The sequence below is a fragment of the Dama dama genome, chromosome 2 (assembly GCF_033118175.1).
Source record: "Dama dama isolate Ldn47 chromosome 2, ASM3311817v1, whole genome shotgun sequence".
In the NCBI taxonomy this organism is placed as follows: Eukaryota; Metazoa; Chordata; class Mammalia; order Artiodactyla; family Cervidae; genus Dama; species Dama dama.
This window is the reverse complement of record NC_083682.1, coordinates 11354997-11367476: the sequence shown is the minus strand read 5'-3', so window position 1 is coordinate 11367476 and position 12480 is coordinate 11354997. Positions and strand designations below refer to the sequence as shown.

General features: G+C 46.1%; 1 pseudogene; it reads right to left on the bottom strand.

The window, feature by feature from the left end:
- Positions 1 to 562: 562 nt before the first annotated feature.
- Positions 563 to 11427, bottom strand: LOC133067864 (pregnancy-associated glycoprotein 1-like; annotated as a pseudogene).
- Between the last annotated feature and the right edge of the window lie 1053 nt (positions 11428 to 12480).

Genomic DNA, 12480 nt, shown 5'->3' with positions numbered 1-12480 from the left:
CAAACCAGTCAATCTGAAAGTAAATCAACTTCTGACCACTCCTGTCTCAGCTGAGGCATTTACTGAGGGCCTCCAGGTGGAAAGAATGGATGCTTCCCCTGCAAAAGTGCCTAACCATGGCAGCTCCAAGCAAAAAGTTTGTAGCTCCACCCCTGGAGGAACCTCAGAAAGGCTAAAGGCTCTGTGTACCATGGGACCTCTTATACAAGTGTTGCATTCTCCCCAGCAGCTTTGGAAGCCAAGGAAGGTGCATTCTGGACCCTGGAGGAGGGGGGTGGCTCAGAGATCCACTGGGGCCACCACTTAACAAGTAGGACTGGAAAGGACAGAGCAGGCATATGTGGCACAGAGCTGGTGACTGGGGTGTGGTCACAAAAGGGAACCAGCTCTGCATGAAGTATCTCACCCAAACTCCCCTGGAGGAGAAGCCCAGTGATAAGTTCATTTGAGATGGGATGAAAACAGTCTATATCATTACCCCTTAGAATTCCTCTGAATGAGGAGGTGTTGGAGTTGGTGGGTCATCACGAACTCTTCCATGGTCTAGACCATCCCCAAGTCGCTATCCTTGGGGCTGCCTATGCCCAGCTTCAGCCATGTATTTCTGGAGGAAACGGAGAATCATGTGTGTCCTCTGGGTCAGGGCCAAAGACCATGTAAAGCCAAACATAAGACCCCATGACCCTGCCTGGTTGGCTGACCTGGGGCTGTACATGTGATCTGAGGTGGGTCATTCAGAGAACACACTTGAATTCTGATGTCTGCAATCTTTTTCCTTATTGGAGATGCCTTTGGGACATAAAACCCTAGAGGCAGGTAGCTTGGACTCCCTCAATAGATGTAGAAGCCTTAAGGAAGAAAGTTGTCAGGCTAAGACCATCAAAGAAGAGGGAATGAAAGAGTGAGGGTGTGCTATGACCCACCTCCCAGAATATTGGAAATAAAAGCAAAACTAAACAAATGGGACCTAATGAAACTTAAAAGCTTTGGCACAACAAAGGAAACTATAAGTAAGGTGAAAAGACAGCCCTCAGATTGGGAGAAAATAATAGCAAATGAAGAAACAGACAAAGGATTAATCTCAAAAGTATACAAGCAACTCTTGAAGCTCAATTCCAGAAAAATAAATGACCCAATCAAAAAATGGGCCAAAGAACTAAACAGACATTTCTCCAAAGAAGACATACAGATGGCTAACAAACACATGAAAAGATGCTCAACATCACTCATCATCAGAGAAATGCAAATCAAAACCACAATGAGGTACCATTACACGCCAGTCAGGATGGCTGCTATCCAAAAGTCTACAAGCAATAAATGCTGGAGAGGGTGTGGAGAAACGGGAACCCTCTTACACTTTTGGTGGGAATGCAAACTAGTACAGCCGCTATGGAAAACAGTGTGGAGATTTCTGAAAAAACTGGAAATAGAACTGCCATATGACCCAACAATCCCACTTCTGGGCATACACACTGAGGAAACCAGATCTGAAAGAGACACGTGCACCCCAATGTTCATTGCAGCACTATTTATAATAGCCAGGACATGGAAGCAACCTAGATGCCCATCAGCAGATGAATGGATAAGGAAGCTGTGGTACATATACACCATGGAATATTACTCAGCCGTTAAAAAGAATTCATTTGAACCAGTTCTAATGAGATGGATGAAACTGGAGCCCATTATACAGAGTGAAGTAAGCCAGAAAGATAGAGAACATTACAGCATACTAACACATATATATGGAAATTAGAAAGATGGTAATGACAACCCTATATCCAAAACAGAAAAAGAGACACAGAAGTACAGAACAGACTTTTGAACTCTGTGGGAGAAGGTGAGGGTGGGATGTTTCGAAAGAACAGCATGTATATTATCTATGGTGAAACAGAGCACCAGCCCAGGTGGGATACATGAGACAAGTGCTCGGGCCTGGTGCACTGGGAAGACCCAGAGGAATCAGGTGGAGAGGGACATGGGAGGGGGGATCGGGATGGGGAATATGTGTAAATCTATGGCTGATTCATATCAATGTATGACAAAACCCACTGAAAAATAAATAAATAAATAAAGGGGGAAAAAAAAAGAGTGAGGGTGTGAAATAGAGAACGGATTACTTCTGATTTCTTGGGTCCAGTCACTGAGATCTTTAAATTTGCTCTGCTTCTTGTGTCCTGGATTCCCAGAATCATTTCAATGTCTCCCCATTCTTTGAAGCCAATTGGAGTTGTCTCCTCTCAACTGTGATTCAGACCTTGTTCTATATCCTTCCCCATCATTGTACACCTCCCAGGCACAAACATAGGCACCCATTTGTTTCAGCACCATTATGAGTGAAACCCTTTATTCTTTCCTGAGAATAGGGTGTGCAGACCACCAGTCACAGTTCACCAGCGTCTTGGGCAGGAGTGCCCTAAGTGTGAGTGAGTGTTTCTTAGGGGCGGCCGTACTGATTCCTGTGCCACTCCAAGCATGTACACTGCCTGTGCCGGGCCAATCCTGTCATTTCCTCGATCAAAGACTGAGAAATGCAGTCTCAGGAAGACGTCACCCAGGATCCAGGTCTCTGTAGATGTACTCACTGTGTGCTCTTTAAAGGTGGTATAGCAGTGGCCTCTAGAATCCTTTGGGAGCCAGAGACACACACCAGTCAGCCTGAGCCCTTACGTGCAACTCCCACAAATATCCAGACCCAACACAATTCTTGGTTTTATTTCCCTCTTTTGGTAAGTATCAAGGGATTTTCTCATTAGCAGGTGATATATGAGAGTTCATCCAAAACCAAAAAGGGCCCATACATGCAGTTGCCATGAGGAAGGGTGTGGGGGAGGGGAGAACTGGAAGTTGGGGAACCAGTTGAATTATATAAAACAAAGTCCTACTGTACAGCATAAGGAACTCTATTCAATATCCAGTGATAAACCACATGAAAGAGAATAAGAGAAAGAATATATATTTTTTGTGTGTATAATTGAGTCACATGCCTGGACAGCAGAACTTAAGGCGACACTGAAAATCAGCCACACTTCAATACAATTTTTAGAAAAGAACAAGAGTGTCCCCTGGTTCTCCTCACTCCCTGTTTCTTTCCTCCTGACTCCTGCTCCTTGTTTTCTCTGCAGAGAATGCAGGTTCTCCTCCAGCATCCCCACAATCCATACTTTATTTAAAAAACTGTATTTTGTATTGGACTATAGCTGATTAACAATATTCTGAGATTCAGGTGGACAGTAAAGGGACTCAATTGTATGTATCTATGTATCCTGGTCCCAAAGATACCCCTCCCATCCAGGCTGTCATATAACTGAGCAGAGTTCCCTGTGCTACACAGAAACTCGTTGTTGGTTATCCATCTTAAATATAGCAGTGCCCACAACACATTCTTGAAGACTTAACTCAGGAGCTTTGGGAAGCCTCCTTCAGCCCACACTCACCCTCTTTGGTCACTCCAGGCTTGATTGGGTAACATACTCTGGTTCCCCATCCCCACCGGTCAGTCCATAGCCCTCATCACCCCTAGTAAGTCCCCAGTGCCCCAGTGCAGAGCACCTTTGGAAGCCATTTGCATGGAATCCAGTGTAGTGTTGCCTAGAACCAAGTAACCCTCCATATGGCTCCATGAGTTTGTGGTTTTAGAATTCCTGAAATTCCCTCTGTTCCTCAAAGCCTTCTCTGAGCCCATCAGCCTGCTCTGAACTCCCATAGAGAGCAGACACAAAGCCTCCACCCTGTGCCGGGGCTGAGCAGTCACTGTGCACCCTTTATTCACCTAAGTATCCAACATCCTCACAGAGGGGTCAGGTATCCCAACTCACAAAGAGGACACCTGGCCAGAGCAAGGGGAAGATGGTGGCCGAGAACTAGGCTGACTGTGTAATTTATCATCCAAACCAGGAAAACTGCGACAAGGGGAGGGAGAGGGTTAATCCCTATGCTGGGACAGCACACTGGGACTGTCCCCAGCCATTCTCCTTGTCACATGGCCTATTTCAGGGACTGCTAGTGCTGACTTTCCGGGTTCATGCATCTGAGTTTTCATTTTGAACTGAAGCTCCTTGAACACTGAAGACCTCAGTGTTCTTCTCTCGTTGTGACTCCCACCATGCCAGCATGGTGTGGCGTCTCCGCATTTATTTCAGGATGATCAGTGTCCCAGACAGGCCTTTACTCTCAAGTAGTTGGTGTTGTGGGAGGCTCTGGCCCAGCCAAAGGGCTCAGCAGCATCTGCAATAGTACGTGATGGCCTGCAGAGGGCGGCCTCTTCCCAGCAGCAGCCCAAGGGTTATTTCAAGTTCCTATTTAAGAACCACCCCTCAGGGTCCTCCCCTCACCTTGAGGATGTAGGCTCGAGCTGGCACTGGTTAGTTGATACCATTGATGGTGAAGATAATAGAGGGCAGGTTATTGACCGCAAAATATGAAATGTAGTGCTATTAGAGAGAGAGGGAGAGAGGTTGGCCCTGGAGATCCTTGTTGGTGTGGAGATTGGGGCATGACACTTCACCTCGGAACCCTGTGGCATGGCAATGATGAGCTTCTGGATATTATTGACCAGTCTTGTTGGGCCAAGGATCAGTGATGTCCCGGTGTCCACTAGACTCACAGCCACCAGAAAAAGCAATAACCTGTCTTTTCATGGAGATGCTGAGACAGTGGAACAAAGTGGGCATTGAGATCACTCTGAGTCTCCCCAGAGTTGCTCCCTTCCCAACTGTCTCATAAACAGCCCTTCGTCTCTTGCCCTGAATCGTTTCCCTTGCTCTCGACACGTCACCTTCCTTGACATCCTTGAATGCAGTACTTGAATACACCAGGATCTTTTGTACATTGACACAAGCTGGTCTTCCTTCCTAGAAGAGTCCCCTTCCCTTTGACTAGCAAGTTTCTTCTCATCTTCCAGGTTCCAGCTTAATTGTCATGGACTCAGAGAAGTCTTTCCCCTGGTATTTATCAGTCTCCTTTCTTGACACTCTCTGTAGAGCCTTCCTCACATCTAGCATATCCAAAGTCACAATTCACTATGTGTGTCTGTCATTTCTGTGCATCTGCCTTCTTAGGTGTGAGGGCGAGTTTTATTCTCATTGCCTCCCTAAAGTGCCTGGCACACAGTGGATGCACAACGCTTGTTCTGTTTAGTGAGTGAATGAAGACTGTGAAAATAATGAGAAACATCCAGAGAGCTGTATCTGGTGGAGAGCAAATAACCGGTCAACCATAGGGTGAAGATGGAGATTTGCAGGGCAGCAGATTCTCATAGTGGTGGGAGAGAGGGGCTCCTGTGAGAGAGGGTGTCTCCCATCACTGCTCCTACAACCACCTCAGACCCTGAGACCTTGGCCAGGAAATACATGACTAGCCCACAGAAACTCCAAAGGACAGGTCAGCTTTTGTCTGAGTGTATCACACAGAATCCTATCAGTTATTGCCTCTTGTAGTCAGGTCACTCCTGGATCCCACCTTTCTGATTTTCTGTTATAGTTCCTGCCCTACTGTATGCCCAGGTACGTGGGGATATTTTTCATTAGTTGCTTTCACGTCTTAAGACTGCAGCCAAAGTCTCTCCACTGATGAGTAGCTTCTCCATAAGGAGACAAGTTTTCCCCGTTTGCTCAGGACTTGCCCGGTTTGTAAACTGACACTTATCTGTACTGAGAACTTGCTTGGCCTCAGGTAGCCCTGGACAGTTGGTCATCTTATCATAACTCTTTCCAGGCTGGTGAAATCCTCCCTGATCCTGTTCACCACACTGCAGAGTCCTCTGACCATGCTCCCCGCCTCACAGCAGCAGGTGCAGCGCTCTCCCAGCTGCACAGACCTCTCTGGACCCTGTGAGGACCCTGGTCAGAGCCCTGGTCAGGAGGCCTGGGGATTATGAACCCATGGGCTGTTTGTGTATCTATGTGCTTGTGTGTTTGTTTGTATGTGTGTCAGTGTGCGTCTCTGTGTGTGCTTCTGTTTCTCTGACTAGCTATGCAAGTTTTTATGTGTCTCTGTTTATGTTTATGTGTCTGCTTGTGTGTTTACATGTGTCTGTGTGTCTGTCTGTGTCATTATGACTATGTGTCTGAGAATGCATTTGTGTGTGTCTGCCTGTGTCCATGTACAGTAGTGAGAGCATCACTTGGGCTGTCCCTCAGAGGGAGAGGCTTACCAATCCACGTGTACACGCCAGTCACCCACTTGGGTCAATGGTACCCAGTTGAGCTCCCACTTGTACTAGCGGTGGTCCACCCCACCAAACATCACCACACTGCCTTTCGCCCTGCACTGTAGAGAGAAGAGAGGAGGGGATCTTTGGAGGACAGTAGCAACAGCACTGTCTGAGAGCTTTGCTTCTCCACCCATCAAGACCCTAATAAGGTCCCCATCTACAGATGCAGAAATCGAGTCTAGGAGTGATTGAGAACCAGACTGAGGTCAGTTACTGGCTAATGAGTGGCACAGATGAGGTTAGAAGCTGAGTCACCTGGCTGGGCTCCACCCATTATGTCTTCTGAAGATGCCCTGGACTTCCTGTGACCTGAGTGCTCAGACACCCTCAGAGGACTGGATGCTGAAGCATTTTGGCTCTCTCCTTGTCCAGCTTGTCATTTTTCAGGAAAATCAAGGCCTGGGAGTGCAAAGGCTGTGGGTTCAGGTCACCCAGATTTGGCTCCAAAGGCCTGTGACCTCTACTGTCCAAAGGGCCCCACGCTCAGAAGGGAACCCACCTCTGCTCTCCCTGTCTTGAAAAGCCTAATATTTCTTGACAAGGCGTCCCACACTTTTGTTTTGTGTCGACACTTTCGTTTTTCACTGGCTCCTGCAAATTGGATAGCTGGTCCTGGGCTCACAGTGAAATGCTAGTGAGGAAGGAAAGCTACCCACCATCCTTCTCCTTTCTTCCTTATCAAATTCATAAGCAAATCCTATTGCCTTTTCCTCCAACTTGTTTCCTGTTGACTTCTGTTGGTCTTCCTCCTCACTTATCCCCCTAGACCAAGGAGCACAGTTGTGTTCCAATAAAATGTTATTTATAAAAGCCAGTGGTGTCAGTAGGTGTGGCCTTGGGGCTATAGTTATCCTGGGTTAGATTATCTCTCAGAATACTACTTTATCAAGTATTCTATAATTTTGATGCAACTGAAAGCATCTTACAGCTGTTTAGAAAAGGGATTGTCCATCTCAGACTTACTTGCTCAAGTAGAAGGCAAAGACAGGCTCAGAAACGGCACCTTGAGTCTTCAGGTTGTCAAAGATGGGGATAGCTCCAAAGGTTGGGGTAGTTCAAGCCCAGATGCCATCAAAGCTACACCCTCACACCCATATTCTGCCACGCTTAGATTGAATGGCTGGTCAGTACTTACAAAGTCCCCAATCTGTGGGAGAGAAGAGTTCCCACTTACAGATAGGTGAAGTGGGGCTATGACTGGGATGGGGTGCATTGCCATTAGATCCTCAGGGAAGAATTGAGGCTGGGCTGTGTCTTTGGTGGACCTCAGACGGTTAGACAAAGCTGGGAGGGGAATTTGGGTTCCATTTGAGAGAGGCTATGAATTTTAAAACATCTGCCTCTCTGAAAGACACCACCTGAGTGAGTCAAATTGGCCTCATGGCTTCTGTACAGGTGGGGCAACCAAGAGTCAGGTCAGGACCCATCGGTGCCCCCTTGTGGACAAAATGAGCCAAGAGCAAGGTAGCCTTCTCTTTGGCATCACTGTGACCTAATGACAGGAATAGACTGCTTTCTCTGTGAGGGACTGCGGATTCTGCATCTGTCCAGAAAGACAGAAGCCAAAAATTCAATCTTGCTTGCAGGGATATGTGAAATTTACTGCCTGGGAAATTCACTTTTGGGGATATGTGTGTCTTTGTGTGGGTGTGAGAGAGGAAGAGAGAGAGGGGTGAACTACTCAAGTTCTTTGGGGAGGCAGTCCATTGGTTTTATTAGACTCTCAAGGGTCCTCTAGAGTGAGAACTCATTTATCAGGCTCCCTGACTTCTATGGCCTCCAGTTTCCCAGTTTGGATACCTGAAGTCATTGACTACCCTGAGGGCCCCTAGATCAGTTTTATCCTGTCCCCAAACACCCCACAGCAACTGCAGTCCTGAAAAGCCAGCCTAGCTCCATCGTTTACCATATGTGTGACCTCAGCAAGACCCTTGCTGTCTGCACCTCAGTTTCCTCATATGTCTCGTGAGCTAATCAGGCCACCTGCTATATGGGGTTGTTGCAGGATTAAAACAATTATTACCTTACAGTGCTAGAACAGTCTGTGGATTTAAAAGTGGGTGTTATTTTCCCCTCTTCTCGCTCCCAGCAAAATGAACCTTGAACTGCTCATGGGCAGAGAAGCCGCAAGTCCCCATCTCAAGCCGCTCTCTGGGTTAGCTAATCTGTTTACTCATGTGTCACCACAAGCACTGCCTCCCCAGGGACAGGATCCTGTGGGTAAGATGGCCAATATCTACAGGAGTTAGGCTAGGAAGTGTCCTGCCAGATGGTCCTGCATCTGTTTTGTAAGCAGTGGTCACTCCATAGCCAGTCCTGGCTCAGCTTCTGAATACACGTTACCCAAATGGTGTCATAAGCAAGAAATTCCTTCATGCTCCCAGATCCATATGTGATGCTGAAGGTCTTTTGGGTAGGCTGGAAGGTGGAAGACTTGTAATATCTGAACCTGACTAGTGTAGCTGCAGACATGAGAGGGCCAAGGGTGCAAAACAGGCTGGCAGGGCAAGTGAAGGATGGTCCGTGTACAGACCGTGTTGTCTGTACTCACAACAGGTTGTGCTGGTGCAAAAGAGGGAGGGTACCCACAAGTCAGATGAACCTCTGTCAAAGATAACCTGGAATTCCTGAGGGCGTGTTCCAATGGTAATGTTACCCACATATACTATCTACAGGGAGAAAGAGGGAGTAGGTTAGTGCAGAACTGGTTACCCTCTATTCCCACACTGATGCCTCCCTCTGGGTGTCACATATCTCTTGAGATCACTTTCTAACCACTGTGCAGTTCACAGCTTTTGATCACAGAGGTGCTTGCATTTGATATTTTTTGTGTGTGCTACATGGTATGCAGGCTACTGACTCTATAACAGGGCATTAAAGTGGTACCTCCTGCATTGGAAGCACAGAGGCATAACCACTGGACCTCCAGGACCACTGGACACCAAGGGAAGTCCTGGTGCCTTCATTTGAGATACTCTGTAGTCTCTTCAAACCCAGCCTTAGCATCCTCTTCTCCATGAGGTCCTTCTTGATCAACCTCAGCCACTCCCTCTAAACTCAAACCACATTCAATCAACACCACACAGGTGACCCTTTATTTTAACATGTATTTACTCTTTGCCTATCTCTCAGGTCAGCATGGGCATTCTTGAAGACAAAATAAGCCTTTTTTCTAATCTAAAAATAGTAACCACTGTGTTAGATTCTTATGGCCTTACACAGAATACAGGTTCTGTAACTTTTTAGGGCTGTGGCTCTTGCATCTGTGGAAACTGGATTCCTCTGCCTGGGGATTCATAATTGCTTTGCATTTTGTTCTACCTTCTGCTCAGAGATGGTTCACTCTTCATCTGTAACTGAGTGACTCACTTAGTTCAGAAGGAACCTCTGCTTCTGCTGCTGCTAAGTTGCTTCAGTTGTGTCCGAGTCTGTGCAACCCCATAGACAGCAGCCACCACGCTCCCCCTTCCCTGGGATTCTCCAGACAAGAACACTTGAGTGGGCTGCCATTTCCTTAACCAATTCAGGAAAGTGAAAAGTGAAAGTGAAGTTGCTCAGTCATGTCCGACTCTTAGTGACCCCATGGACTGCAGCTTACCAGGATCCTCCATCCTTGGGATTTTCCAGGCAAGAGTACTGCAGTGGGTCGCCATTGCCTTCTCCTCAGAAGAAACAATCTCCCTCAAACTAATGACACATCTTTGACACAGAAATGGATGTTACCTGCCACCTGCTAATTTCTGGGCCCAGTCACCAAGACCAGGAGTTGAGGATGAGAGTGACTTCTCCTCTGGGTGGGCCCCTATGCCCAGGGTTTCCATGTCCTGCAGGAGCCCTGGCCCCAACATCCCACGTGGCATCTCCAAATGAACCCAGTGCTAGCCTAGAGCACCAGGGGCCCTGTGGAGCACCATCCTCCCAAAACACTGACTTCCATGATGTTCCTCAGCAGGAGAATAGTTATATTTGAGCCACGAGAAGAAATCTGAGGCAGTCTGTAAGCATGTTCCTTCAGGAAATTGTTCAGCATGTTTTTTTCACTGACGGTATTTCTCATGGTCTTCACTTTCATTAGAGGTATTCTTTCACGGAACATTTGACAAAGAAAACAAAGAATCTACAATTAGCTGTCAGTGTTAAGGTGTAACTGTCATTGTAATGGCACTGTGTATTTTCCAATCATTTTTATGAGTCACCTTATCATCAGAATGTTATGCATATACCATGGCAAAGACACAGGTTTGATTACAGGTTCTGTTCTGTAATGTTAGGTAAGCCATATGACCATGTGGGGTCTCAGTCTCTCCTCAGTAAAATGGTGGAATGTAATGATTCAAACTCTCCAAATAGAATACTTTGGGGATAAGTGAAGTGATGCATATAAGGTACCTAATAAATAGGAAGTCTCACCAATGACAGCCATTTGCATTGCTGTTGCCATCCCACCGTATCCTTCTCATAGAAACTCAGGGAAGGAGGTAGAAGGGGGATTCCTATCCTCTTTTATAAGGGAGGAATTTGAAATGCAAGAGGTTTGTGAATTGGCTGTGGTCACACTGCTTGTCAGATATAAAACAGTGTATAAGTAGCTCTTCCAATCTTTCTCCAAGTTGAAAGAGAAGAGAGAGTTGAAAGAAGAATCCAGGAGATAGGGAACAAGTTAGGGAAATGTAGAGGCTTGAGAAGGAAGGATGAGTCAAATGAAAAATTAAAAGAAAACAACACAGAGACAAATACACACAGAGAGACTTCCAAAGAGATGGAGAGGAAAATGATAGTGATACAGAGAATCAGACATAGACATATACCCACTGAAGTAGAAAGGGAACAGAGAGGACATGTTAAATAAAAGGTAGAAAAGTGCTATTCCACAGGACCACACCTACATCTGCACTGACTCTGCACTGAACAATTGCAAGGAGTTCCAATTTCCATAGGTCATGACATGACTGGACCCCAAGAGTTGAGCAACTCTGCAAATCTACACCAAACCTTGGGACCCACAGTTCCTATAGCAAGGGGCTTATCAATAAGTAAGAATTGAACTTTAACACTGTCAGGGAAATATTCCATTCCCTTCTAAACCTGATGGGTGGAAGAATAATCAGATGAAAAGAAAAATCGCAGAAAGAAATATGATGCAGCTTAAGTCCCCATACTTACATGACTCTGCAGTCTGAGAAGGCAACCAGCCTGAAGAGCACAAACCACTTCATGCTTCTTTCCTGGCTCCAAGTACTCAAAAAAGTTCAGGTTCTTATCATGTAGTGGTGGCCGGGAGCCCCTAGTTATATATGCTCTGAAATGCCCTAGTTTAGCCCTTTAGGCCATTAATAGATATGAAAAAAACACAAACATAAAATCTGTACCTTCATCAGTGTCCTTAGCGAGTGGGCTTTGAAGCTTCTCAGAATACAGACAATTCAACTGTAATCTCCTGCTTGAAGCTTGGCTGGAAAATCAAACAGATCTGCATTGACATCTAAGAAGATGGAGAGCCTTGCATACTTGGAGAAAAAGACTGCTAAGAACATCATAAAAATGGATACTAAGGGCCATACTCGACATTCATGGTTTCATGTCATCCTCCTAGCCACTTCATGAGATATGCATTGCTATCTTCATTGGAGAGCAGATTGCTAGGAGGATCAGTTGTCAAATGGCAAAGTGAAGACTTCAGGGACACCCAGGGACATACAACTGGCTTTATGTAGTGGGTCTAGTGGCAGAGAGCAGGGGTTCCTGTGATGCCAGTCTGCATCAAAGATTTAGGGCAGAGCAGTACTTCAAGTACATGGTTTCAGTATTGGAAGAAATGTCATATGCATCAGCAAGATATTTTGTATCATCCAACAAACCTACAAGGAAGTAGTGTGTGTTGGGTTCTGGGTGAAAGGCTTCAAAGACAAAGTTGATCAAGACAAAAGTAGTCTTTATCTTCCTCGAACTAGCAGTCTAGTTCTCACAAACTCATGGCCCCAGGAGCAAGAGAAATAATAGTAGGACTAGGTGGCCATGCTGGACCCTGGACAGCACAGGCCTGACCACTGGGAGCAGCCTTTCCTCCACTTCAACCATGCTGGAAAGCAGGCCAGTTGGCCATGTTTTCAAGAGAATCAGAAGGCTGGATATTTATGTACAATCTACTGATTTTAATGTTAGCAACTAATATTTTTTTTTTTCCCCGAAAAAGCAGTGGGAACGAAATCTCCACAACAATGTGCTGGAATCAGCCTTCAGTCTCTGCAGGTTTTTATTTCTGGCCTAGA